At 53.9% G+C, this 25,038-nt stretch overlaps 1 protein-coding gene and 1 long non-coding RNA gene across 11 annotated transcripts in view; one reads left to right on the top strand and one right to left on the bottom strand.

Moving 5' to 3' along the window:
• Nucleotides 1-25,038, bottom strand: part of PITPNM2 (phosphatidylinositol transfer protein membrane associated 2) — a 145,348-nt gene that overhangs the window by 52,560 nt on the left and 67,750 nt on the right. The window lies entirely within an intron of this gene.
• On the top strand, nt 1,813-6,956 carry LOC124518292 (uncharacterized). The gene is made up of 3 exons (XR_006963647.1): nt 1,813-2,333; nt 2,938-3,083; nt 6,596-6,956. It is a non-coding gene; the product is annotated as an uncharacterized LOC124518292 (long non-coding RNA).

Here is a 25,038-nt window from a genome sequence, read left to right as displayed (position 1 = left end):
CAACGCCAGATGCCGTGCCCCTCCGGGGAGGACCCCGCTGCTTACCACGCTCTCGAGCGATCTGATTTACGTGTACACAGCGCAGGCAACCCCACGCTGGGGGCCTCGCCTGCCTCATTCCCAGCCGGAAGAAATTACAGCAAATCTGCCCTGTTTGCCTTTTCATTCCCTGCAGGTGCTGGGGAGCAGGGGCCTGGCACTTAGTAGGTACTCAAGAAGGTTTGCTTGGTGAATGTTCAGGCAGATAATGCCACTGAGCAGCCAAAGTGCTAATTACAAACTGCTCTGTTAGCTGTTCCTCAGAGCAACTAAAAGATTCTCCAAGAATAGCGCCTTGCCGTCCCTGGAATAACAAACCCAGTTTCTTGATAGCGTCTGTGACTCAGACTGTTCAGGGAGCCAGACTTGCCTCCCCCCTTCCTCCCCCCTCCCCCCCCCCCACCCTGTTCCCCCGAGAGTATGCAGGGGCATAAACCTCAGACACACACAGGGCTGCATGCTGTTATCCATGGAGGGCATGGGGGGCATCCGGGGCCATCTCAACCCCTTTCCTACGGGGGTGTTTTGGGAAAGACAAGCGTGGCCTTGAGTGAGATCCAGAGATCCAGCAACACCCAGGGGCCCAAATATCTTACAGTGGCTGCCACCTGCTCTCAGATATGCTCAGTGCATTACAATGTATCACACCAGGCCGCCACATTCTCGTTAGGAAGTCATTGTTTGGAAGTAGCCAGAGAAAGGTGGGAAGAGGAAAGCCGCGAGGGGCTGAGTCACTTGACGGGGCCACACAGCGAGTCAAGAGCAGGATGGAACCAGAATCCCTATTTCCCGGCCTGTGATCCAGGCTTGACCTACTGTGCCCTTGGGTAAGCAAGGGTCCAAGCACCTCGGGCCACCAACAACTGGGTGCAAGTGCTCACTCAGTAGGGAGCAAGCAGGCCTGGTTCCCTCCTGAGCCAAAAGGAGCAGCCAGTGTCCCGAGGGGGAGCTGTGTGTGTATGCACATGAAAACCCATGTGTCTGTACAACTCTGCCCAGGCCTTGCTCTATCTCACTGAGAAGCGTGGCCTTTACAGCCAGGCGTCCCAGGGCTGCCGGAGAACACTGTACGCCTGGAAAATTTCCCAGCTCTTCTTTGCAGTGCTATTAGTTTCCCTTCATCGCCCCATAAAATCCTCCTGCCGATGATGGATGCCACCCCATCGTGGGAGGGAGGGAGGAAAGAAAACACAAAGGAAAAAAAAACCCTCTGGTTAAACTTGGAAAACCCCATGGGCACATAACTTGGGGAAAGGCGGCATCAGGGGTAGTTGGGTTGCCCAGTTCAGCTGCACAGGCTGTGCACTGCCCAACTCCAAGAGATGACATTCTTGTGGACTATAAGATTGGCAGTCCCCTGAGTTGGGCAGTGCAGGGAAAGGGCCCTGCTTGATCTGGGGCAATGTTTTCAACAGTCTCAAGGTCCACTCGTCACTGAAACCTTGTCCTAGCATGAGGATCCTTCAATTCTCAGGAACCACCCTTTGGGGCAGAAGAACTGACCAAAATCGAAGAGGAATCAGGGTGAAGACTTTGGTATCTCTTGAGTCATTCTGGGGGCCAGGCTGGAATCTAGCCCCAAGCCTAGGACCTGACGGAAGAATTAGCTATCTTTTATGAGCTGAATCTCGCTTCTCCAGCACCGTCCTCTCTCTCCAAACCCCTCTTATCTTTCACCAGTTCTGGAAAATTCTTAGCAATTCTCTCTCCAAACATGACTCGAGCTTATTTTTCTCTACTCTTTGTGGAATTCTAATCAGATGAAAGTCAGGTGTTTCCCTTCTCCATGTGGCTTATCTTTTCTATGGCTTCCTTCCCTTCCCTTTGCTGTTTTCTGGATGATTTCTTCACATGTGGCTTCCAGTCACTAACTCCTGCTTCAGCTATGCCTACGTTCCTACTGAAGTTCTATTTGGTTCTTTTTCAGATCTGCTTCATCATTTTTTACAGCTTCTTATTCCCTGCACGGTTTTCCAACCCTGCCTTCTATTTATTCAAACGCATCGAACACAGTTATTTTCTCTTCTCTGCCTAAATATTGCTGTAGCTGAGGTCCCGAGGGTCTGTTTCTGCTGTGAATGGTTCGTGCTGGCTCTGGCTCATGGTGTCTTCTCTCTTCTGATGCTTCGTTATTTTTGAGGACGAACTGCTCATTTTCTGTGGAAGTTACGCGGAGAAAATCCTCTGAGACTCAGGACGAGGGCCTGTGCTTTCTGAGAAGATTTACACTTGCTTCAGCAAACGCCTGGGTTACTGCCTGTCTGAGACCACCCTCAACTCCCAGCTAGCAGTCGGTCTGAAGAATGGGTTGGGGGCGGGGGGGGGGTTGAGCTCACCCTTGTCATCCTCCAGAACAGATAACAAGTATATTTATTTGCTGGGGCTGCTGTCACAAAGGACCACAAACTGGGTGGCTTTAAATAATACATTTATTCGCTGATGGTTCTGGAGGCCAGAAGTCTGAAATTAAGGTGTCCGTAAGGTCGGTTCCCTCTTAGCTTCTGGGAGTTGCTGGCGATCCTGGATCCTGGGCATTTTTCGGCTCCCTGCTGCATCTGCTGTCACGGGCCATTCTCTTTGTGTCTCTGGGTCCCTGTGTCTTCACAGGGACCTTCTTATAAGGACCCTGTTACAAGACCTTGTAAATCCTTCTTATAAGGACGCCAGTCAGTGGACTTAGGACCCACTCAACTCCAGTAGAACCTTAACCTGATTACATCTGCAAAGACCCTATTTCCAAATAAGGTCACATATGCAGGTGGGGGGTGGGGAAGAGGGTACAATTCAAAGCACACTCTCCGTCAGGGTGTAACCTCTCTCAGCAGCCTGGACCTTATAATTTCTACAGTTTCTTCTCAGTGTCGCCTGGCGTGACACTTTTCACTCTATTCACTGCAGCACGCTGCCTTCCCTCTGTCACCCCAATAAAGGGGACGTGGCCTCCTGCGGCCCCACCTGTTGAACACCCTCAGGGACAGTACACAGGAAAGGACAGTGTGACAAGGTTCTCCCTGGACTCCCTCAGCAGCAAGCAAATGGCAAAGGTTGGTCTATTGTACAATAAGAACCATCTTCATTTTGAACAACTACTTAGGGGGGAAAAAAAGCAAACAGTCAATACACTAAATTCGACGAAAAGTTCTAGTAACTAAATCTTCCTTCTACTCTTGGGATAAATCCTACTGGTCATTCTTATTATTCTTTTAATGTTTGGCTGAATTAATTTTTTTTTTTTTTCCAGAAAGAATTCAGGTTTCTATTCAAAAGTGAGACTGGCCTGTGGTTTGGCTGAGTTATCCTCTGACTTTGATACGAGGGCTCCTTCATGTTTTTGTATGTTTCGAAATAGGCTATATGACACGAGTATTATCTATTTCTTGAAAGGGAAAGATGCTTGAAATCTTTGGGAGACTTCAGTCCTGTTTTCGGGGCAAATTTATTTTCTGGAGAAGCCAGTTTTGGTAGTTTTTATTTTCTCAGAAAGTCCTATGTTTCACTTAGATTTTCTAATTAATTGGCGTAAAGGTGCATATAACAGTCTTTTCTTTTTAAAATCTCTTCTGGAAAAAAAAATTTAAAAAACAGCAAAAAAGGGGCACCTGGGTGGCTCAGTCGGTTAAGCATCTGACTTTGGCTCAGGTCATGATCTCACAGTTTGTGAGTTCGAGCCCCACATCAGTCCATGCTGTCAGCACAGAGACCGCTTCAGATCCTCTGCCCCGCTTTCTCTGCCCCTCCCGTTTGTGTTCTCCCAAAAATGCATAAATATTTTTAAAAATCCCCTCTGTAGTTATATTCTCTTTCTTGCTTGTGCCTTCTGCTTTTTTTTTTACATCAGACTTAACCAAAGTTGCGTTTCTTTTGTTAGTCTTTCCAAAGAACATGCTTTTAGAATTATTAATGAATTTTGTTTTCTGACTTCATGTGTAATGATATCTTTTTATCTTCTCTGAGTTTATTTTTCTAGCTTCTTGAATTGACAGCTGACTTCAATCATGTTTAGCCTTGCTTGCCTCTTAATAAATGAATTTAGGGCTACAGATTGTCCTTTGACTACCAATTTGCCTTCACTCCATAGGCTTTATATTCAATGGCCTTACTGCTCTTCATTGAAAATACTGTAGTTTAAAATTTTTCACTTTGGGGGCATCTGGGTGGCTCAGCTGGTTAAGCGTCGGACTTGGCTCAGGTCATGATCTCACAGCTTGTGGGTTCAAGCCACACATCAGGCTCTGTGCTACCAGCTCAGAGCCTAGAGCCTGCTTCGGATTCTGTGTCTCCCTCTCTCTCTCTCTCTGCCCCTTTCCTGCTTGTGTTCTCTCTCTCTCTCAAAAGTGAATAAACAGTTTTTAAAAAATAATAAAATTTTCGCTTTGACTCTCATCTAACCTAAGAGTTACTCAGTTTTTTGTACCTAATGTACAAAAAACTCTTGTTTTTTGTATCTCTTGAAGATTTTTCTTGTCAATTCACATGCAGTCGTAAGGAATAATACAGAGAGATTGCTCGCACACTATCCAGTTTCTCCTAATGGTAACATTTTACAAGACTATAATAGCACAGGCAGGATACTGACACTGATAAGATCTATAGATTTTAATCACACTTCCCCAGTTTTCCTTGTACTTATTTGTGTGTGTGTGTGTGTGTGTGTGTGTGTGTGTGTGTGTGTGTGTATTAAGTTCTACACAACTTCATCATCTGGGTGCATCTATGTAGACGTCTTAGAGACTTTCAAAGCTCAACACTGTTACTTTATATGTGTCATTTTTTCACTCATAATAGCATCAGTTTTTATTTACTGTATTTGAAGCTACATTGTTAAGTACAGAAAGTCCACATCTTTTCACTTTAACTTCCGGTGGAATATTCTTTTTATCAGCTGAAGCAATTCCTCTATCCCTAAAATATTTTCATTTTACTTCTCTTTTCATCTGATATTAAATTGCTCATTTGCTTTCTTTGCTCTGTTTGTTAGGGATTTCTTTCCTCATCCTTTTATTTTCTTCTTAAATGGTTTCTTTTTTTTTTCAGTCTCATTCAAAGAAATTTTTTAGCTGATTCTGAGAGACTGTCTCTGTTCACAATTATTGTGCTTAGTGATATTTGATATTGTGCTTAGTGATATTGTGCTTAGTGATATTAGTGTGCTTAGTGATATTGCGCTTAGTGATATTTGATGTGCTTAGTGACTAATTCTTGCCATTTTCTATTTATTATATTTATCTCCTTACTTCTTTGCTCTTTATTGGATTCGTTTTGTTTTGTTAGATATATCTTTTTTTCCCCTCTACTACACTAGATTTTTTGTGTTGGTTTTCATTTTTCTAAAGCAGGGTCAGCAAACTTTTTCCATTTAAGGGCCATACAGTAATTATTTTAGGCTTTGTGGGCCAGATAGTCTATGCTGTAACTACTCAGCTCTGCCACTATAGCAGGAAAGCAACCACAGAAAATACACTAACAACTGGGTGTGGCTGTGTTCCAATAAAACTTTATTTACACAAACAGAGCGTGGGCCAGATCCCAGGGACACTCTTTAATATATATTTTTTTAAATTTTCTTAATGTTTATTTACTTTTGAGAGAGAGAGAGAGAGAGAGAGAGAGAGAATGGGCATGAGCATAGGAGGGGGAGAGAGAGAGGGAGACACAGAATCTGAAGCCGACTCCAGGCTCTGAGCTGTCAGCACAGAGCCCAACGTGGGGCTCGAACCCACAAACTGTGAGATCATGACCTGAGCTGAAGTCAGAGGCTCAACCAACTGAGCCACCCCAGGCGCCTCTAAATATTTAAAGTTAAACACATGATTCTCCAGAGTGCCCAGATTTAATAAAGGTCCACCTTTCCTTCCCCAACAAGAGAGAAAACTTGACAGTTGTACTCATTCTACATCCGCATTTACCCACCAAACCGGGTAGGTCACCTGAGGACCCTTCCTGGTCCTCACATGTCACACATCTAGGCTTGGCACATACCTAGAAACCTCTCTACCTCCTGGGTACAATTTGGCCATTGTTTCCTTTCTCAGCCTCATTCTGTTTTCACTCTATCCTTTGCTGACTCATCATGGTTTCTGATACACTAAAGGCATCACTTTGCCCACCTGGATATTTAATAATATTTGTTCCACCACACAGAGGATTTGGAGGAGGAAGAGAAGGCTGAAATGTTGCCCTCAATCTGCAAACTGTGATCTTGCCTCTGCTTAAAATGCAGGCATCCTGGGGCGCCTGGGTGGCTCAGTCAGTTGGGCTTCTGACTTTGGCTCAGGTCATGATCTCACTGCTCATGGATTCGAGCCCCGCTTCAAGCTCTGTGCTGACAGTTCACAGCTCAGAGCCTGAAGCCTGCTTTGGATTCTGTCTCCAGCTCTCTGCCCCTCCCCTGCTCATGCACATGTGTTCTCTCTCTCTCTCTCAAATAGAAATAAACATTAAATTTTTTTTTAATGCCGGCACCTTTATTTAAGCCTGGGGTCAAAGAGAACAGGAGCTGGCCCTCCCCTGGTGGCAAAGGCGGGAAGGTGTCAACAGCCCCGTCCTCTCCGTGCAGGAGCCAGTCTGGGACAACGGAGCTGGCACACAGGCCTCGGCGGAGCTGAGCACGAACACAAGTCCTGGCAGCCTCGGATCCACAACCCCGGCGGCTGCTGAGGCCGACTGCCCTGTCCTCTGCCCCGGTAACCCCCGCGCTGATGCGCGCATTCCCAGCAGGCCCCCCTTAGGCCGGAGCTCGCTCGAACGGGACTTCTGTTATTCTCAACCAGGAAAGTCCTGACTAACGGCAGGATGGTGCATCCTCTTTTGACCTTCTGCAAGGTTATTCACCTGCTAAGTAAACCTTTCCTCCAAAAGGGCAGTAAGATAAGTTTCACCCTACCCCAAGGTCAAAAATGATTGAGAATTCCAAATCAGCTAAGGCGTTTTTCTTTGTGCAGCCATTCTGAAATCTCACAATCTACCTTCTGAGTCCGCGCAGGTCATGGGGAGGTGATCTGGTTGGGGGAAGGATGCAGCTGGCCGGGGTGGAGGGCAGACGTGGGGCAACACGAGGCCCCGTGTCCTGGACGTGCACTGACCTTTCCTCATGCGGAGACATCGCCCGTGAGACACTTTCTGTGCATCTGGGGAGCTGCTCTGGGCTTTTAACAAATCTGGGCCCACCTGCGTGGGGCCTGGAACTACCTCAAAGGTTTCTCCCCTCCCGGAGGTGATAACACCACCAGGTCGGCCGCCCAGCACGTACACGGCACCACATGGGCTTGGTGCTAAACACGTACAATAACTTGGTACTAAAATAAAACCCAGCTTGGTGACATCTTGACACAGCTTTGCAGGAACAGCAGGCTCCTGTGTACACAATGTCCCACTCTGCACGCCTGTTTGTAAATTAATCACACATCAGTAGCCTTTGCTCAGATTCACACGTCTCTGGACCACTCTGAGGGTAGCTCAGGCTGCCGGATCTTCTGACCCACTTAAAAACCAGACCCAGCCCTTCGACAGATCCTAGATGGAGGGTCTCCTTCTTGCCAGACCCCTGAGCCTCCGGGATCTTGCTTCCCTCCCGTGCAGAAGCAGACAGGGCAGGGGGAACCAGGGCCAGGGGCTCCCCTGGAGCCCTGTCTACAAAAGTGTCCGGGTCCACTGATACGATGATTTTAAGACAGATACGAACACACACGCTTGTGAGACGTCAGTGGAGGCAGTATGAAAACAGGACCGAGAGAAATGGAGAGAAGCGAGTCCAAGAGGGGCAGCTTTTGTCATGTGCTCATGCCCCCACTGGCCACCATGCGGCCCTGGCCTCTCCCTGGGCTCTTCCCTGCGGTGTTACCCTTACACCGCCTCTGCTCCGGGGGTCCTCTGGCTCCTAGAACACTGCCTGTTTTCAAGCCCTGTCAGGCTTGAGTCAGCCCTGAGGGTCCCTGAGGGCTGAGTCCCAGGCCCTGAGTCCTGACCCCTCGGGTCAGGGCCGTAGTGGAGCGTCAGCGGAAAGAACATCAGGCTGGGCTCAGACACTTGTGTGCGCCACATAACCCCGGCCTGCGTTTACTTGTCTGGGAAGGACAGCGAAGACCGGAACTTTGTCAGGGCTCTTGGGCAGTGCTGGGTACCCGGGTGGAGGAGTGCAGGCTGACGGCTCATGTTCGCGTTGCTGGGGAGACAAACTCTCGATTTAGAGCTGCCCCAGGGTGTCCTGTGCCAGCTGCTCACCGTGATGGCTTCTCCTGAGCAGACGGAGGTAGGCCCCTCGCCCTGGGAGGTGCCCTCACGCCCATTCAGCTTCTCTAGGCCAGCAGCTCCCACCAGTGCCACGAGGCCCAGGACGTGCTGCTTCCTCCTTCTGTCAGACTCCCAGCATGAAAGAAGTGAGCTGACCTGCCCCCCTTTTCCTGCAAGTCCTCTGGGTCAGCAGAGAAAGGCTCAGAGTCTTTCCACCCTCTCCCAATCCTGTGGGGGCACTGGACCTTGTCCCAGGCCCTCCTTGGCCTCGGGCCAGGGGTGGGGTAACCTCCCACCACCTAGGCCTTGAGATCTGGCTCCCTCCACGTTCAGCCCAATTAGGGGGTCACACGCACTTGGTTGCTCCCCCAGGATTTCATTAAGAACGAGGACAACGACCAGAGAGTGGCACGCGTGTTAAAGCTTCCCCTGCTGGGCTCTGTCTCTCGGGACTTCACTGCTCACTGAGCGGACTGCCCTTGGCCTTGAGCGGACGCCAGGCAGGTGCAGACTGCCACCGCTGCTGGCCTTGGGTAAGTCGGGGTGCTCTGAAGCTTCAGACCCCAACGGCGGAAAGTATGTGTGTGAATCCTTGCCTCACGGGACATCAGGAAGACCAAAGGAAGGGATGCTCCTAGGAGAGAAAAGGGCACCGGTGGCCTCTCCAGTCTGCAACGGCTCAACAGGTGTCCTCAGCAGACCCCCTGTGAGGTCAGCGGTGGGCGGAAGGCAGGACCAGCAGTTTCGAAGGAGACTCTCCCCCTCCACGGGCTACGGGCCGACAGAGCTGACGCCGGGGCACCCCAGGGCCCATCGAGGCCGCGGGCACTGGCAGCGAGAGCTCAGACAGACGCGCCCAGCTAATCGCAGCCAGCCTCCTAGGCTCCCCCCAGCCCACACCCACCCCGAGCTGAGGAACGAGCCGCGGGAGGCGATGCGAGAGCAGGAAGGAAAGGAAGCAGAGCCGTCTGCTTGTCCTGAGTTATTAACCGGGGGAGGACGGCTGGGCAACGCGGTGGGCCCAGGTGGGGAGCAGGCGTTGGGAAGGGACGCTGCGACCCTGTGGCTGCACAGACCCGAGGGATCGAGAGTTGGCAGCAGCTGGGCCATGAGCCCAGGGGTCGTCCTGTCAGGGCAGCAAAACCTAACCCAGCCTCATTCGCTGGCTTGCACTCTCCCAAGTGGTTAGGAACCAGAGCTTCTCGTTCCTTCCTTCTGGGCATTTTGCAAGAGTGAGGAAGCTGGAAGAAATCAGGCAGTTCAGCCAAAGTCCCACAGGTGCTAAGGACCAGGCCAGCATGCATACCAGGTCCCCAAGCGCCACCACGAGGAACTGGAGACTCTTATTTGCCCCACCTGTTGTCCCTATTCACCTCGGCCTTGGTTCAGGCCCTGTCAACTCTCCTCGGGGGCAGGACAGCTGCCCAACCGGCCTTCCAGTCTGGGTCCCCCCAAATCCTCCAAACTGTCAGAATGTATCTGACCACATGTGACAGCTCCCTCCAGGGTCAGAGGCCTTGATCCCAGATCATCCCCCGAGGCCCTTGGGCTCTGCCCACGGCCTTTCAGGTCCTCCCTCTCACTGGCCACCCCAACTCTCCAGCTCCATCTGCCCTTCTCACTGTTCCCTCTTGGACCCCTGCTCTGAAGCCCTCAAGGGCAGTGCTCACATCTTCTACCCGGTCCCCAGCGTCTGGCGCACGGCGGGAGATCCCTCACTGTTGCGTAAAGCAAAGCGTTTGCTGAGATTCACACTTGCTGTTCCTTCTGTCGAAAAAGCCCTTCCCCACCTGGTCTACGTGGCAAAGCCCCAAAGTGTCCTGTAAGACTCTGCCTGGCCCAGCTCACGCTCAGTGAGCCCTCCTAGACCACTCAGGGAGAAGCCGGGTGCCCAGGGTCCCCCATAGCACCTCACCTTCTGTTCTCACCCCATTCCCACCATCTGTGCCCAACTGCAAGGCTCAAGGGCAGTGCCCATGTCTGGTTCATTACCGTCTTCAGTGCTGAGCACGCCACAAGGCACCCTGCAGAACTCTACAAAAACCTGGCAAGCGGGGGTCGGAGAGAAGGGTGGCCGGGGTGCGTGGCAGGGCACGAAGAGCCCGGGTGTTTCCGAACAGTCAGACAGGGGGCGCTCAGAGGCTTTCGGTCATTTCTCCCTGGGATCTTCCAGGGAGGAGTCAGGTGGGGGGTGAGTGGATGAGCCACCTGCCCAGCGGTTCAGCTTTCACCCTCTTACGTGGGGGGCACCGAGCCACTTTAGAGGGTCTACAAGACCGAGTGGTGGGCACAGAGAAGGCCAGGAGGGAATCTGCCCGGGGCCTCCGACGTGACCTGCAGCTTCTGGAGCTCAGTCTGTGCTCTCTGTTGTTGGGGCTACTACGCCAGCCTCACAGCCCTGCACAGAACCAATGCCCCACAAGGACGGAAGAACTGCTTCTCCAGCAGGTCCAGCCTACAGCTGACTAATCCGTTCAGAGAATCTGTCTGAACCTCCCGCTTGGACCAGAGCCACAGCCAGGCTGGACACGGGACTGGCTTGCAGGCCACAGAGCACAAAGTACAGGGTGAGCTTAGGGATGGGGGGGGCGGGGGGCGGGCAAAGCGGAACTAAGGTCAGGCCAGAAGGGACGGCTGGGTGGCTCCATCGGTTGAGTGTCCGACTTCAGCTCAGGTCGTGATCTCACTGTCCATGGGTTCGAGCCCCGCGTCGGACTCTGTGCTGACAGCTCAGAGCCTGGAGCCTGTTTCCGATTCTGTGTCCCCTCTCTCTCCACCCCTCCCCCGTTCATGCTCTGTCTCTGTCTCAAAAATAAATAAACATTTAAAAAAAAAAAAAGCCCCTGCCATTTGATGTATGTGTGATTCCAGTGATATGATAATGTTGAACCGGCAAATCTGTGGAGAAGGAAATCAGACCTGTGAATGCCAGGCACTGGGGGAGGGGAGATGGGGACTGCCTGCTGATGGTTTTGGGGTTTCCTTTTGGGGTGATGAGAATGTTCTGGAACTAGACAGAGGTGGTGGGTGCACAACCACAATTTAATACATTGTGCATGTATTTAAATGCCACGGAACTGTTACCTTAACATGGCTAGTTTTATGTTACGTGAATTAGATCTCCAAAAAGATTTTTCTTTTTTTCAGAAAAAAAAAAAAAAAAGTCAGGCAAAACTCCAGCTAGTCAGTCTCCCTTCTTTGTCCCACAGGTCCTGGCAGCCGCCCCTTCTTCAGTGAGCCAGCATCCCAGCCCCTTACGTGAACCAGGCCTGGAGGGCTCAGTATACCACTCCTAGGTGAGTTTTCTGAGTCAGTCTTGTCTTTTCACCAAAGATCCCTCACGTACTGTAAGAAAGGGGGAAGTGACTGGATCGCTCTCCTGCTTAAAGACCTTCAAGAATTCACCTTTCTTCACCAAAGAACACCTCGGCTCCCTATCCCAGCATCCGGTCTCGCGCACAAGCTGAAGATGGGACAACCCTGTGCATCGGGTCCCAGGCCAGTCTCGGTGCCTGCACTTGGTGTCATCATCTGGGTCCCCATCCCCCCAGGGACACCCTGCCCAGCGAGCTGAGCCCCAGCAAGACCTGCCTTGTTGAGAAAGCCATCCCTGGCCCACGGCCTCCTAGGCCACAGCTGCCCTTCCCCCCGCCAAGCTCTCCACGCATGAAGCGGGTGTGTTACCGTACAAAATGTTACACGCCTGTGCCGCTTTGAGACCTTGCTACCCCACAAACTATGCGTTCTTGGAGGAACGGGGGCCACGTGCCCTCGGCGGTGGACCTCAGGGCCTGCTGCCACTACAGGGCTGCCCAACTCCAGGGGGCGCTGTTCCCTTCCACAACAACACTGCCACCCACCGATCCCTCAGTGGCTCCTCGTCATAAACATACAAGCCTCCCCCAGACAAACAAACGGCTCTGTCAAAAACAAAGGCCAAAAAAAGCACAAGTACACCTCCAGGCAGATGTGTGGACACGGAGTGCAGACAGCACACGCACGGATAGAGGCTGGAGGCAGGGGTTGCGAGGCCAGCCCGGGGAACGTCTGGTGTGAGCTGAAAGCAGAGCCAAGAAAGGGTTCCAGAACAGGTATGGTGTTCTTTATAGGTGCCTGGCATGGGGCATGGGTCACAGACAGGATCACAGAACACAGAACCTGTAACCCAATCCTGTCATTGCACAGATGGGAAATTAAGGCCAGAGAAGGACAGGGAATTGATCTTTTCATCCATCCATCGAGGCATCTACCCATCCATCTACCCACATATACATCCACGTGTGAATGAGACCATGCATTCACTCATGCACGTATCCATCTATCCACACGTGCATCCATGTGCCCACCATGTACCCATGCATCCATCCGTCCTGCATCACATACACATCCATCCCTCTCTTCCCTCTAGGGAGTGAGGGCAGAGACAGACCTGGAGCCCAGAGTCCTGGCCTCTCAACCCAAAGCTCTCTACAGCGTGCCACAGTTGCCTTCTTTAAGTCCCGGCAGCTCTGAGAAACTTTCCAACCCAATAAGGGTTGGCAAGAAGGAAGCACTTTCTGGTGGGACTCCACAAACCGTAGGGCTCCTGCCAAGGTACAGACTACCCCAGGCACCCGCCCTAAGGCCAGTTCAGACAGCTCTGTAGATGAGAAAGCTACAGCCATCACAGGGTTCCTCTGATCTCACTGCACCATGGCTCTGCACGGTGGGTGTGCCTGAGGCGGGGGCGGGGGACGCATTCTGGGGGGCAAGAGGCTGAGCAAAGGCTCTGAGGCAGGCCTGACTCCATGGCAGGTGCTGAGGGATCCTTGGGTTGACACAGGATGATTGACGGGGTATGCACAGGAAAGAGCTCGCACGCTGGAAAGCTTGGACCCTTGGGGACTTCAGAGCCCGCCGAAGCTCCCAGATACAAGGGAGGCGCTGCAGGTTGTGGGGAGGTGCTCCCCGAGAACAGTGAGCAGATGGGGTTTAGGCAAAGTTTCACCATCTCTCTGAGCACCTGGGGCCTCGGTGAGTACTGACTGCAGAGAAGACCCAAGGGCAGGGGCAGATACGTGTGATCAGCTGCCAGCTGCTGGGAACAGACAAGGTGGGGGTGGGGCGGCACAGGTGCTCTTACAGCAGGGACTCTCTGAGAAGCGGGAATGACAGCGTAGGTGGGCGGTGGGTCCCGAGGGAGGCCCTGCAGCAGCAGAGGGGCTCCTGCTCCCTCCCCTCCCCCCTGCCAATGGAGGGGCCTGACTCGCATCTGCCTGCTCCCCTCCACGTGCACCTGGGGCCCACATGCTTCCTCCCTCCCCATTTCAACGGGCTTTGGCTGCAAATCCAGGGACACACATTGCCACGTCCCTAGACACCGTCCCTAGACGCCCTCCCAGACAGGCAGTGAGGTAGAAGGACAGGTTGGCTGGAGCCCCAGCGCTTGCCCTTCTCACCCCTCTGTCCTGAGACGGGATGCTTGAACCTGAGCCTCCGCTTACTGTAAAGGAGTGTGGTGACACATCCAGTGAGGGGACAGATGTAAGTGTGGACAGCACCCGGCACCGTGCCTGGCAGTACAGTAAAGATGTATTCCATCACCCATGGCAACACTGAAAATATCTAAGTGCTGGGCACTGCCGGTGGCCCAGGCTGTGGGGCTGGGTCGGGGGTCCTCCCTTCAGCTCCAGGAATCCCAGTGGGGCCGGGGGGGGGACACTGTGGGTGCCTGGGAGCAAGAGGCTATTTGCAGAAGGCTCACAGCAGAGGTCTTACCCTTGGGGCCGGATGTATTTAAGAATTCAGAACTCCCCGCATTTAGATGGATGATATTGCATATTTCAGCAGCATCCAATAACCAAATAAGTTGACATTTCTGCAGTGAAATACGTGAACTTAGAATACATGAAGGCTATAAATAGCCTCACTTGCACTATAAATAGCCTCACCTCGGTTCAGGCGGGATTTTGCTGCCAAATGAGTTATGAAAAAGTGCTTGGTTTTCCGAGCTTGCTGGATTCTGGAATTGAGGCTAAGGAATTGTGGGTCTGCATTTCAATGTCTCACTGGGGAAAACGAGTGTGCGTCAGCCCTGGTTCATCCCACAGCTGGTGCAGCCTAGATGATTGGGCGGCGGGGGGGGGGGGGGGGGCGGGGAGGGAGTCACACACACACCCTGCCCCCCAAACTCACCAAGCCCTCCCTGATCCTGTGCAAGATCAGTCACAAACCAAAAAACAACCTCACACACACACATAAACACACACAGAAATGTGTATAAACATGGTCACACGAGCAAACAATGATGGAAGCCCTGCTCTGCAGATGGAACCCAGCCCTGGTGGAGCCTCCAGCGGCCACGGACACCTGCTTGGGCCAAGCCCTGCGACGTTGCTGAGCCACGCGTGTCTCTAGACCTGCACCCGGACGAGAGGAAGGAGGAACAGGGCGGGAGCTTGGTGGCCGTGGGCTTCCTGCTCTCCGGCTTCCGGAGGGGCAGCGAGAGCTCCAGTCACGCTGGGATCTAGTCCCAGCATCGCCACATAGGAGCCAGCGGCCTTAGACGAGCGGCCTGGCCTCCTCACTGAGCTGCATTTCACCTGGCAAGTCTAAATAATTGGGCTTCACCAGGTTTTGTCGAGGCGCATGGAAGTGCCCCGAAGGGCCTGGGACACTGGGCGCTTGCCTGCGAAATGCTTGCTGACTATTCTGTGAAGTCGCTTCAATGTACTGTATAAAAAGAACAGGTTCAACGGAGCAGCTTTGCAGTTCCAGAAACGCAGCCATGTCCCAGGGCTCTCTTTTGAGGTAAGGCCTTTGTGGGTTTCTGTCCTACAGCAGGTTTTCCATGTGAACACAGACAGAACTTTCTGGCTGCTGTGGCTGCCAAGGGGATCCCCCAAGGGACTGGGCTCAGGGTCTGGAGAGAAAAGCCTAGAGCAGGGACAGGCTTACCCTGGAGGAGGGGGTAAGACATCAAAGAGCTTTGAAGCTCGAACAGCGTTCCTATCCCGGCTCCAGCTTTCAGCTGGTCTTAGCAAGTTACTCGAAATCTCTGACCCTCAGTTCTTACGGTTATAAAACTAGCTCCAATGCCACGTACCTCCATAGGGTAGTCGAGGGGGATTAGACTCAGGGGCAGTGACAAGTGCCCAGCATGCAACACCCAAGGAATGGCCGCGGCTGCGATGCCACCCCCACTGTGATGCGACACAGTATCGGAACAAGCCTGCTAATGGAGCGCTTCCCTTTGAACGGTATCCTCACATGTTCAAAACGGTAAGGGTTACAAGAAATCACTCATCAAGACTGTTCCTCCCAACCTTCCCACTGCCTGGCTGGGCCCCGGCCCCCACTCTCTCACTCACCCCATGATGACACCAGGCGGTTGTACAGGCCTTTCCCCCCTCCAAACGAAGACTGAACCCGAGGGTGTGCCGGAAATTTCGTCAAGGTCGTTGAGCAAGTCGGTCACAGGGAGGAAATGAGAATCCCTAATTCCAGGCCCCAGGCTACCCCAAATCCATCCCGGCCTTGAGGCACTGGGTTGGGGGGAGAAGAGCCACCTAAGGGGGCACAGCTGTGTGAAGCAGCATTCGGCAGCCTGGGCTGGGGGGAGGCACAGGGCAGGGGAGCCCAGGGCGAGGGCACAAAGAAGAGGGGGTGTCTGGGTGCGGGCAACGGAGTCATCCTCCCCTGGCCCAAGACCATCATCGCACACAACCCACCACTTCCCCACCAGGCTGACTAGGTCAAAAACAAAACCAACCCAGCAACAGCCCTGTGTCAACAGGGTGGGAAGTGAGGCTCTGAACAGCCCCAGAACTGAACAGCAGGAACAGGGGAGAGGGGGGGAGGCCGGGAGTGGTGGGGGCAAACACAGCCCTCCCACCCTGAGCAAAACAAAGGTGGCAGGAAACAAACAAAAACAAAACTAGTTGGAGGCGGCAAGATGCAGTGGGAGAGACTAGTTTTGGAACGAGATTGAAGTGAGTTCAAATTCAGGCCTCGTCTTCAAGGGTCAGGTGGGATCAAATGAGATAACACTGAGGCCCTGGGCACGCATGTGAAGGGTGATACCTGCCGGGGGCCCTGACTTGGCCAGTCATCCCTCGGGGTCACTTCAAGCCACCTCTGCCGGGCAGGCCCCTCTAGCCTCCCGTCCTGCCCAAGACAGGTGCTCAGCAAACACCTGTGCACAGAATATGCCAGGGAACAGGGCTGGCAGTACAGACAGCAGGACCAAGGATGGGGACAGCCATTTGGGGGGCATTTCCAAGGAGACTGGCACCTCGTGAGTAGCTAACACAAGTCACCACGTGAGTCCCTTGTCTCAGATCACTGCCCTTCAGATGAGAGACAGGGGCTCAGAGAAGAGAAAAGACATGTCCAAGGTCAGCTGGCTGGTCAGAACTTTAGGAGGCCAGCAGCCTCCAGCAAGGGCTGTTCTCAGCATGCTGTGCCCTGGTCTTTCTGGAGAAAACATGGGGGCTGATGGGGAGCAAAGGCAGCATAGCTCGGAGAGGAAGGTACAAGTAGGGAGGGCATTCTGGAATGATCATCTCTCCACTGGGGCCTGGGCCCAAGGACCTGAGTTAATTACAGATGAAGGGGGACCAGTGCATGTACTGGAGATGTGACTAGCCCAGTTTGAGCCCTGGCCCTATACTTTTCTCACTAGACCCTCAAAAAGCCCCCGGTTGGGGCACCTGGGTGGCTCAGTCGGTTAAGCTTCTGATTCTTGATTTCGGCTCAGGTCATGATCTCAGTTCAAGCCCCACACTGGGCTCTGAATTGACAGTGCAAAGCCTGATTAGGATTCTCTCTCTCTCTCTCCCTCTCTCTCCCTCTTTCTCTGCCCCTCCCATGCTCTCTCTCTGTCTCTCAAAAAAAAAAAAAAAAAAAGCCCCAGAGTTGGAGTCACAATGGCCAAACCATGGAAGCAACCCCAGCATTCGTTGATCAATGAATGATGGACAAACCCATAAACAAATGTCGTCTATCCATACAATGGAATGTTATTCATCGTTGAAAAGGAAGGAAATTCTGGGGCACCTGAGTGACTCAATTGGTTAAATGTCCAACTTTCGGCTCAGGTCGTGATCTCGCATTTGGTGGGTTTGAGCCCCACGTCAGACTCTGTGCTGACAGCTCAGAGCCTGGAGCCTGCTTCCAATTCTGTGTCTCCCTCTCTGTCCCTCCCTGCTCATGCTCTGTCCATCTCTCTCTCTCTCTCTCTCTCTCTCTCTCAAGAAATGAATAAAACATTAAAATATATATATATTTTTAAAAATTTAAAAGTTTAAAAATAAAAGGAGGAGATTCTGACATCTGCTACAACACGGATGGACCCGGAGAACATTGTGCTGAGCCAAAGAAGCCAGTCAGGAAGGACAGATCCTGTATGATTCCACTCACACATACAAGGCACCCAGAAGAGTTGAAGTCACAGGGACAGAAAGTAGGATGGGGTGCCGGGGCTGGGGGAGTTAGTGTTCATGGGGACAGCGTGTCATTTGGAGAAAGAAAAGAGATCTGGAGATGGATGGTTTCAGTGCATCCAGTGTGAACGTGCTTAATGCCACCGAACTGGACACTTAAACGAGGCTAAAATGGTAAATTCTGTTACATGTATTTTATCACATTTTTAAAAAAGGAAAGAAAAGGAAAGGAAAGGAGAAAAAAAGCTCCAGAGTTGGGCATAGGGTCTCCTTTAAGGGTGATGAACATATTCTGGAACTAGACGGAGGGGATATTTGCACAACATTGTGAATGTACGAAATGCTACTGAATTGTTCACTTTAAAAGAATTAATTGTAAATGAATCTTACTTCAATTAAAAAAAAACAACTTTGGGGCACCTGGGTGGCTCAGTCGGTTGAGCTTCCAACTTTGGCTCAGGTCATGATCTCATGGTCTGTGAGTTCGAGCCCCGCATCGGGCTCTGTGCTGACAGCTCAGAGCCTGGAGCCTGCTTCGGATTCCGTGTCTCCCTCTCTCTCTGACCCTCCCCCATTCATGCTCTCTCTCTGTCTCAAAAATAAGTAAACATTAAAAACAAAAACAAAAACAAAAAACTTTAAAGGCCCTGGGTGTGAGACAGGCAGCTTCTGTGGACAGTCACCCTGGGAGAGGCTTCTGGGGCAAGGGGGTCAAGATCTGAGCCATAAGACAGAGAAAGGGGAGGGGAGACCCAGCTACAGAGGCCGAGGGCTCTGTGGGGGCAGAGAGAGGGGCCTGGGACTTCCAGAGGAGCTGATGGCCTGGATACTAGGGGCACCCCCCACCCCACCCCTGCCTTGCAAACCCACGAGCCAGCCTGGAGGGAGGGTCTGGGGTCTGGGGTCCCTGAGCTCGTACTGTGGCTGTTGGATGGGGCCGTCGATCCCTGAGACAAGTGCAGGCTCAGAGCTCTTGGGGACGGGATAGCTCTGCAATGCCCAACCTGGGGGGCTGCTAAGACCACCTCCCAGGAGGGGATGCTCACCACCCGCAAGGTACCTCCAGGAAGTTCTTATGCTGTGCAGTCTGCCTCCCGGGGACTCAACCGAGGGTCCTGGTTGGCTTTTCAGAGCCACGTTCTGCTTTTCTTCTCCAGGGTAGCTGCCCCCTCGGCCACCACCTCCTCTGCTCTGGGCTCTCTGATTCTATTAACAGAGGCAAAACTGCCTTAGCTGACAACAGAGCCTGAGGCTGCTAAAAGCCCCAGATCTGTTTGCTGGGACCAGCTGCCAGCCCACGGCTCCCCTGGTCGGCGCAGCAGACCTGCCCTTTACCTGGTGACATTCTGCCTGCTGGGTGAAAATTCATGTCCACCTGGGAACCTTGGAATGTGACCTTATATGGAAGCAGGGTCTTTGCAGATGTAATTAGCTAAGGACCTCAAGATGAGATCATCCTGGATTTAGGGTGGGCCCCAAATTCAATGACAAGGGTCCTTGGAGAAGAGAAGACACAGAGAGACACAGAGGGGCCAGCCACGGGCAGACAAAGGCAGAAATCAGAACGACACAGGGGCGCCTGGGTGGCTCTGTCGGTTGGGCATCCGACTCTTGGTTTCGGCTCAGGTCATGATGTCGTGATTTGTGAGTTCGAGCCCCACATTGCGCTGTGTGCTGTCATCGCAGAGCCCACTTTGGATCCTCTGCCCCCCCTCCCCCACCCCTCCCCGACTCATGCTCTCTCTTTCTCTCTCAAAAATAAACATAAAAAAAAAAAGAAAAAGAAATCAGAGTGACACAGCCACCAGCCAAGAACAGGTGGGGCCTACAGAAGCGAGAAGGAGCAAGGGAGGATTCGCCCCGAGAGCCTTCTGAGGGACATACACGGCCCTGCAGACAGCCTGACCTCCAGGACTATGAGACGTTCGTTTGCTCTAAGCCCCGTTTGCGGTCAGGTGTGATGGCAGCCCCGTGAAACAGTACTCTGGGTCTGTGGCATTGGCAAGCAGGACACGGCCCAAGCTGGCCACCCAGACTTAGCCAGTGTCCCCTTGCTCCGGGCGTCTGTGGGAGAAGAACCAATGGTGTCCTGGCCAGGAGACAACACCAGCACCCGCACAGGACTGGGCAAGCCTGTGACCAGGCCATCACCAGGGCTGCAGCCAATGAGCTCGGGGCACTTGAGAAGCCAGCGAGAAGTCCTCTTGCATTCGCTATAAACACACTCAAGTGGCAGTGGCTGCTGGGTGTGGAGCCACCCAGCCTCCCCACGCTGGCACCTGGACAGCCTTTTCTAGGCCCCCGTGTCCGGTCAGGCTAGTCTAGCTCTGCCAGAGCCCCCAGGCACGCCAGCCCTGAGCAAGCAGCTGGAAGCACTCCCTGGGTGAGGTCCTAATCCAGGCACCACAGGTTTCTCTGATGAGAAATACTCGGCCCCTACTCTGACCTTTGACTCGGCATCTCCTCCCCATCTGGATTTCTGGGGGAACCTCTCACCGGGGGCAGGGAGGTGGGAAGCTGGCCAAGGCCTCTGAAAGCTTCAGGACTTGGGACCTGGGCTCCTGCAAGGCACAGGAGCTCAGATGATTCAGCATCTACAAACCCCTGGCAGGTGACGGTCCCGGCTCCGCGGATGCTACCATACCTGGGGGCAGGGTTAGGACCCTTGTAGCTCAAAGGGCTCTGAGAAGCCAAGTCCAGCACTTCTCAAACTCAGGTACAGGGATGAGCCACTTTACAAATGTTCACTGAGCTTGTTCAAAACGCAGATGCCTGGTTCTCCCTCCCAGAATCAGAACCAAATCTGTATGACAGAACCTCTGCATGAGAGGGTCGGGACCCTGCATTTTACACACGTTCTCTGCCGATATTGGGAAGACCACCGAGGTGACAACAAGTGGCCTGGCTCAACCAGTTCGTGAAGGAGGAGGGAGCAGACGTGGAACAGGCCTTGCTTCAGGTCACACGGCAGAGCCAAGCCGGTTGGTGTCTCTCTGGGCCTGGGATCTGAGCCTCCTGTGCTCAAAGAGCTCTTCTCCCAGGTAAGGCTTCCCTGGGGGCTGGTCAGCTCCCCGGGGAACCCGGCGCTGACTTTCCTCTTGGCCCTTCTTACAAGGCAATGTCACCACCACAGGCTCGCCCTGGAGCTCAGGCCCTGTGGGTCACTCATGGTTGTCTCCCTAGGGCCTGGCCAGATCAGGTGCCTGGCAAATATCAGTTAGGTAAGTGATCTGGAGTCCAAACTCTGGTCCAGAGCAGCTGTCTGACCTTGGGCAGCTCCCTCAACCTCTCTGCCCCTCCGTGGAAAACAGTCTGGTCATCTGCCTTGACCATTTCACAAGGCCAATGTAAGATCCACCAACAAACCGGATGCAAAGCCAACCCAGGCATGAGCTCTGCACAGCAGTATTAACACAGCCAGCAAGCTTTCGCGGACTAGAGATGAGCTGGAAGCCCAGGGCAGCCGGGCCAGCCAGGAGACGCTATTGGTGGACAGGGCAGCAAAGAGTGCCCGGGGGCAGGCACGTGCCCTGCAGTGAGACAGGCAGGCAGGTTCTAGAGGCTCTGCCACCCCCTCCTTAACACAGTCCACTGCTCTTGGGGGCATAAATCCTACCCTGGCCCCATGCCCCGTGGTGACTGGGCCCGGGTCCTGACAGCTATCGGGCTGCAGATGAGGTCACATCGAGTGGTGCTACCAAGGCCCTGGGGGCTGCAGGAGGACCCCGGCCCTCTGTGGGCCTGTTTCCCAGCCACAGTGAAGGCTTGAGCTAGACCGCGTCCAATGGCCTGAGGGCCATGGGGGCAGTGGCTCTGTGCCTTTGGGGACCCGTCCCCCTCCCTCCCGCCTCCCACTGGCTGGTGCACGCTGGCGCTCCTCCCTGAGCCCTCTCTTAGAGACAGGCTTCCTGGAGAGCCCAGGCAGGGCGGCTCAGAGGAATGTGACACTTGCCAGGCCAAGGCAGGAGCCCGTCCCCCGGCCGCCACTCTGGGTCCCCATGACTGCCAAGCGGTCAGAGAGCACAGCTGCCCGTCAGACGGCACACTCTGCTCCACTGGGCAGCGCCTCTTCCTCCAGCTGTAGGCACGGCTTCCGCTTGGAGCCCTGCCTTCCAGATGACTTCCCAGTGACCAACCAGTCTTCAGCCTGGGCCACTCAGGAGGACACTCTCAAGGGCCCAGCACCCACCTGCCCCTTCATGCATCAGCCCAACCCGGGTTGACTGCGGGGCGAGAGCTGGGCCCGAGAAGGCTGTGACGCAGGCTAGCACTGCAAAGGAGGGGGCGTCACCATGTCCCCAGCACGGGCCCCCCACAGCTACAAGTGGGGAGCAGTGGGGCAGAGGCCAGTGTCAGGGGGAGGAAGGTGGACTTTGTCCCGCCTCAGTCTCCCCATCTGCCTAGACTGACCTGGAATCCCAGCATGCCGCATGCTGCCTGGGAAGGCAGAGGGCTAGGTGGTGATTCAGGCATAAATTCTGGCCCTGGCTCTCTTTGTGGGTCCAGGGGAGACCCCTCCTCGGTGCCATGGCCACAAGCAGCTCCAGCTGGGTCACCCCCCTGTGCCTTGGTTTCCCCATCAGCGACCCTGCTGTGCCATGTGCGCTCAGGCAGCTGGCAGAGCACAGGCTTCCTCTTCCAGGCCATGGGCAGCGTAGTGACCACGCCTCCCGACAGCAGGTCCCCCCCCCCCCCCCGGCTGCGACACAGCACCGGCCTTCCAAACGTTCGGAAGCACGAAAGGCAGCAGCTGACCAGGCCCTGATCCTAAGAGGACGGGCTTTGATCCGGAGTGGTCCTTTGAGACCAATCCATTTGTAAGTCCTGCACTGGAGGAGAGCCCTGTAAAACGGTCACCCCGGCATCTCACTCCTGCGGGTGAGGCAAGCACAGTCTCATATTCTCACCCAGCACCTCTGTTCTGCACTCAGGGAAGCTAAGGTTCCCGGGATTAGCACCTTCTGTGGGTCACAGAGCCGGGACCCAGGCTCCTTACCCTTCCTGCCATCCCAGGTCAGCGCCTACCTCCCAGTCTCCCCATCCCAGGAGTCCAGAGGCTTAGGGAAGGCCTTCAGCCATGCAGTTAAGCAGGGGCCCAGCAGGCAAGTGACACCAGGCAGCAAGAGTGTTTTAAAATTAACTGTCCCCCCGGTTCCCCGTCTGCGCAGCCTGCCGCAGCCCTGACAAAGCCACAGGCTGTGATAATGGTGTGCCCACGCCTAGAAAGCTGTGAAGTGCTTCACAAGGGCACAGGGCGACGGGCCAAGGGAGGGCGCCCGCACGGAACAAAGTGCTCCCCTCACACCGTCCCTTCTGTCCTTCCCAGGCTCCCGAGGGCACCTGCCATTAACCCTGTTGTACAGACGAGGGAGAGGCTCAGAGAGGCCAGGGGAATTCTCCAAGGTCTCACACCCAGGCTGATGGCAGAATAGGGGATTAGGACAAGGTCTTCCCTTTGATCCCCGCCCCTCCCTCCCCTCCACAACCGCCCAGTGCCGGGTGTTCACCTAAGAGACAGGGCAGAAATGGCCCAACTGCCCAACTCCCCAGCGCTCCTCCGGGCTGCCGCCTCTGTCCTTCCTGCTACCCTCTGGGCTGGGCTGCTTTCAGAGAGGTGATGGGGACCTGGTGAGGAAACCTCCTCTTGCTAGGGCAACAAGGTGGGGAAACCGAGGCACACACTGGGCAGCTGCTGCTAGGCTGGGCTGGACTGAACAGAGCACATCAGGCACCCGGTTCATCCACTCCCACTAAGCTGGGCTCTGGCAGGGAGACAGTGGAGGCGGCGTGGGGAGGTTGCATGGGGCGGGGGCGGGACTAGAGGTCTAGGACTCCCTCCCCACAGCTGCCTCAAGGACGGGAGGGTGGCCATTTACTGCAGGGGGCTCTCAGGAGTCCAGGCGATGGCAGCCACGAGGCTGACATAGCTGGTGCATTTGCACCCCATCAAGAAACCATCAAAAAACACAAACAATTTTCTCCTGGCCTCAGGCAGTCAGCAGGCTGTGTCCTCTGGAAGAAGAGAAAGCATCCCAGCCTGGTGCCCCTTCAGGGAGCCCAGGGAGGGAGGTGGGGAGCAGCCTGACCTCACGGGCCCTTGTGCCCAGGGGAGTTGCCTCTAGAGAGTCTGCTGGTGGCCTAAAAGGTCTCCCCCGGCCGGCCAGCCATCCCCCGTGGCGGGGGGAGGCGGGGCGCTAACCCACGGTTTAACCATATGGCTTCCTGTGGGGTCCCAGAGGTACAAACCCTCCTCTGTTATGTCACCATTCCGTCCACCTTTGGGGAAAAGCCCTCAAACTGCCTAAGTTTTTTTTTTTTCTTTCACATAATTTTTAACTCACAGAAAAGTTGCAAAAATAATGGAAGAACTTTCACGTACCCTCCACCCAGCACCACTGTCGAAACCATTTGAGAGCTATCGGCACATCTGTACGCACACGATCTCTCGGTGTAACTGACGTGCATACGGTCTGTTCTGAAAGGTCAGAGAGTAAAGTGCCTGAAAGTCTAAGTGCACGATCACCATCCCACCCCTGTCCCGCATACCGATTCATGGGGTTCACGGCCAGGCACCCTCACACGTCCCTCCCTTGTGCTAAGGCGTGTGAAGGAGGAGGAAACGGAGGCTTGGTCTCCTGATATACAATATGCCCCTCCTACTACATCGACCCACCCACACCTAAGTTCTCAGCATAAAGCAGACAGACCCCGTTCTGCAGACTGTCCTCCCGACGACGTGACAATGCCAGAATAATTTTTGAAAGAAAGCAGAATTGGACACCTGGCTGGCTCAGTCGGTTAAGTGTCTGACTCTTGATTTCAGCTCAGGTCATGATCTCATGGTTCGTGAGTTGAGCCCCATGTCAGGCTCTGTGCTGACAGTGCAGAGCCTGCTTGTGATTCTCTCTCTCCCTCTCTCTCTGCCCCTCCCCCTGCTCATGAGCGCACTCTCTCTCTCTCTCTCTTTCTGTCTCAAAATAAATAAATGAACATTTAAAAAATTAAAAAAAAAAAGCAGAATAAAGAGGGGGTCCGGACCAGGCAATATGAAAGTTCTCGCAGTGCGGCATTAACTCTTGAGTTCTGGGCAGCAATGGGGGGCTGGGGAGGTGGGCAGTGAGGGCCTCACCACTCAGGCCCTGGGACATCGCCTCCTTCAGGGCCTGCTCTCTGCTTTAATGCCTCAGACAACTGGGATGGATGAACTCCTCCTCATCCCAGAGCCTGGTGGCCTGGGGCCCAACGAATGAATGAGTGAATGGATGGAATCTGAGCTCTGACTTCCCTGGGTGGGTTACTCAACCCCTCTGAGACTCAGTTTGCTCATATGTAAAATGGGACCACACCA

The sequence above is a fragment of the Lynx rufus genome, unplaced genomic scaffold (genome assembly GCF_022079265.1).
Source record: "Lynx rufus isolate CCGP_SWC_20201006 ecotype Redwood Valley unplaced genomic scaffold, mLynRuf1.p SCAF_24, whole genome shotgun sequence".
Classification (NCBI taxonomy): Eukaryota; Metazoa; Chordata; class Mammalia; order Carnivora; family Felidae; genus Lynx; species Lynx rufus.
This window is presented reverse-complemented; position numbering and strand designations above follow the sequence as displayed.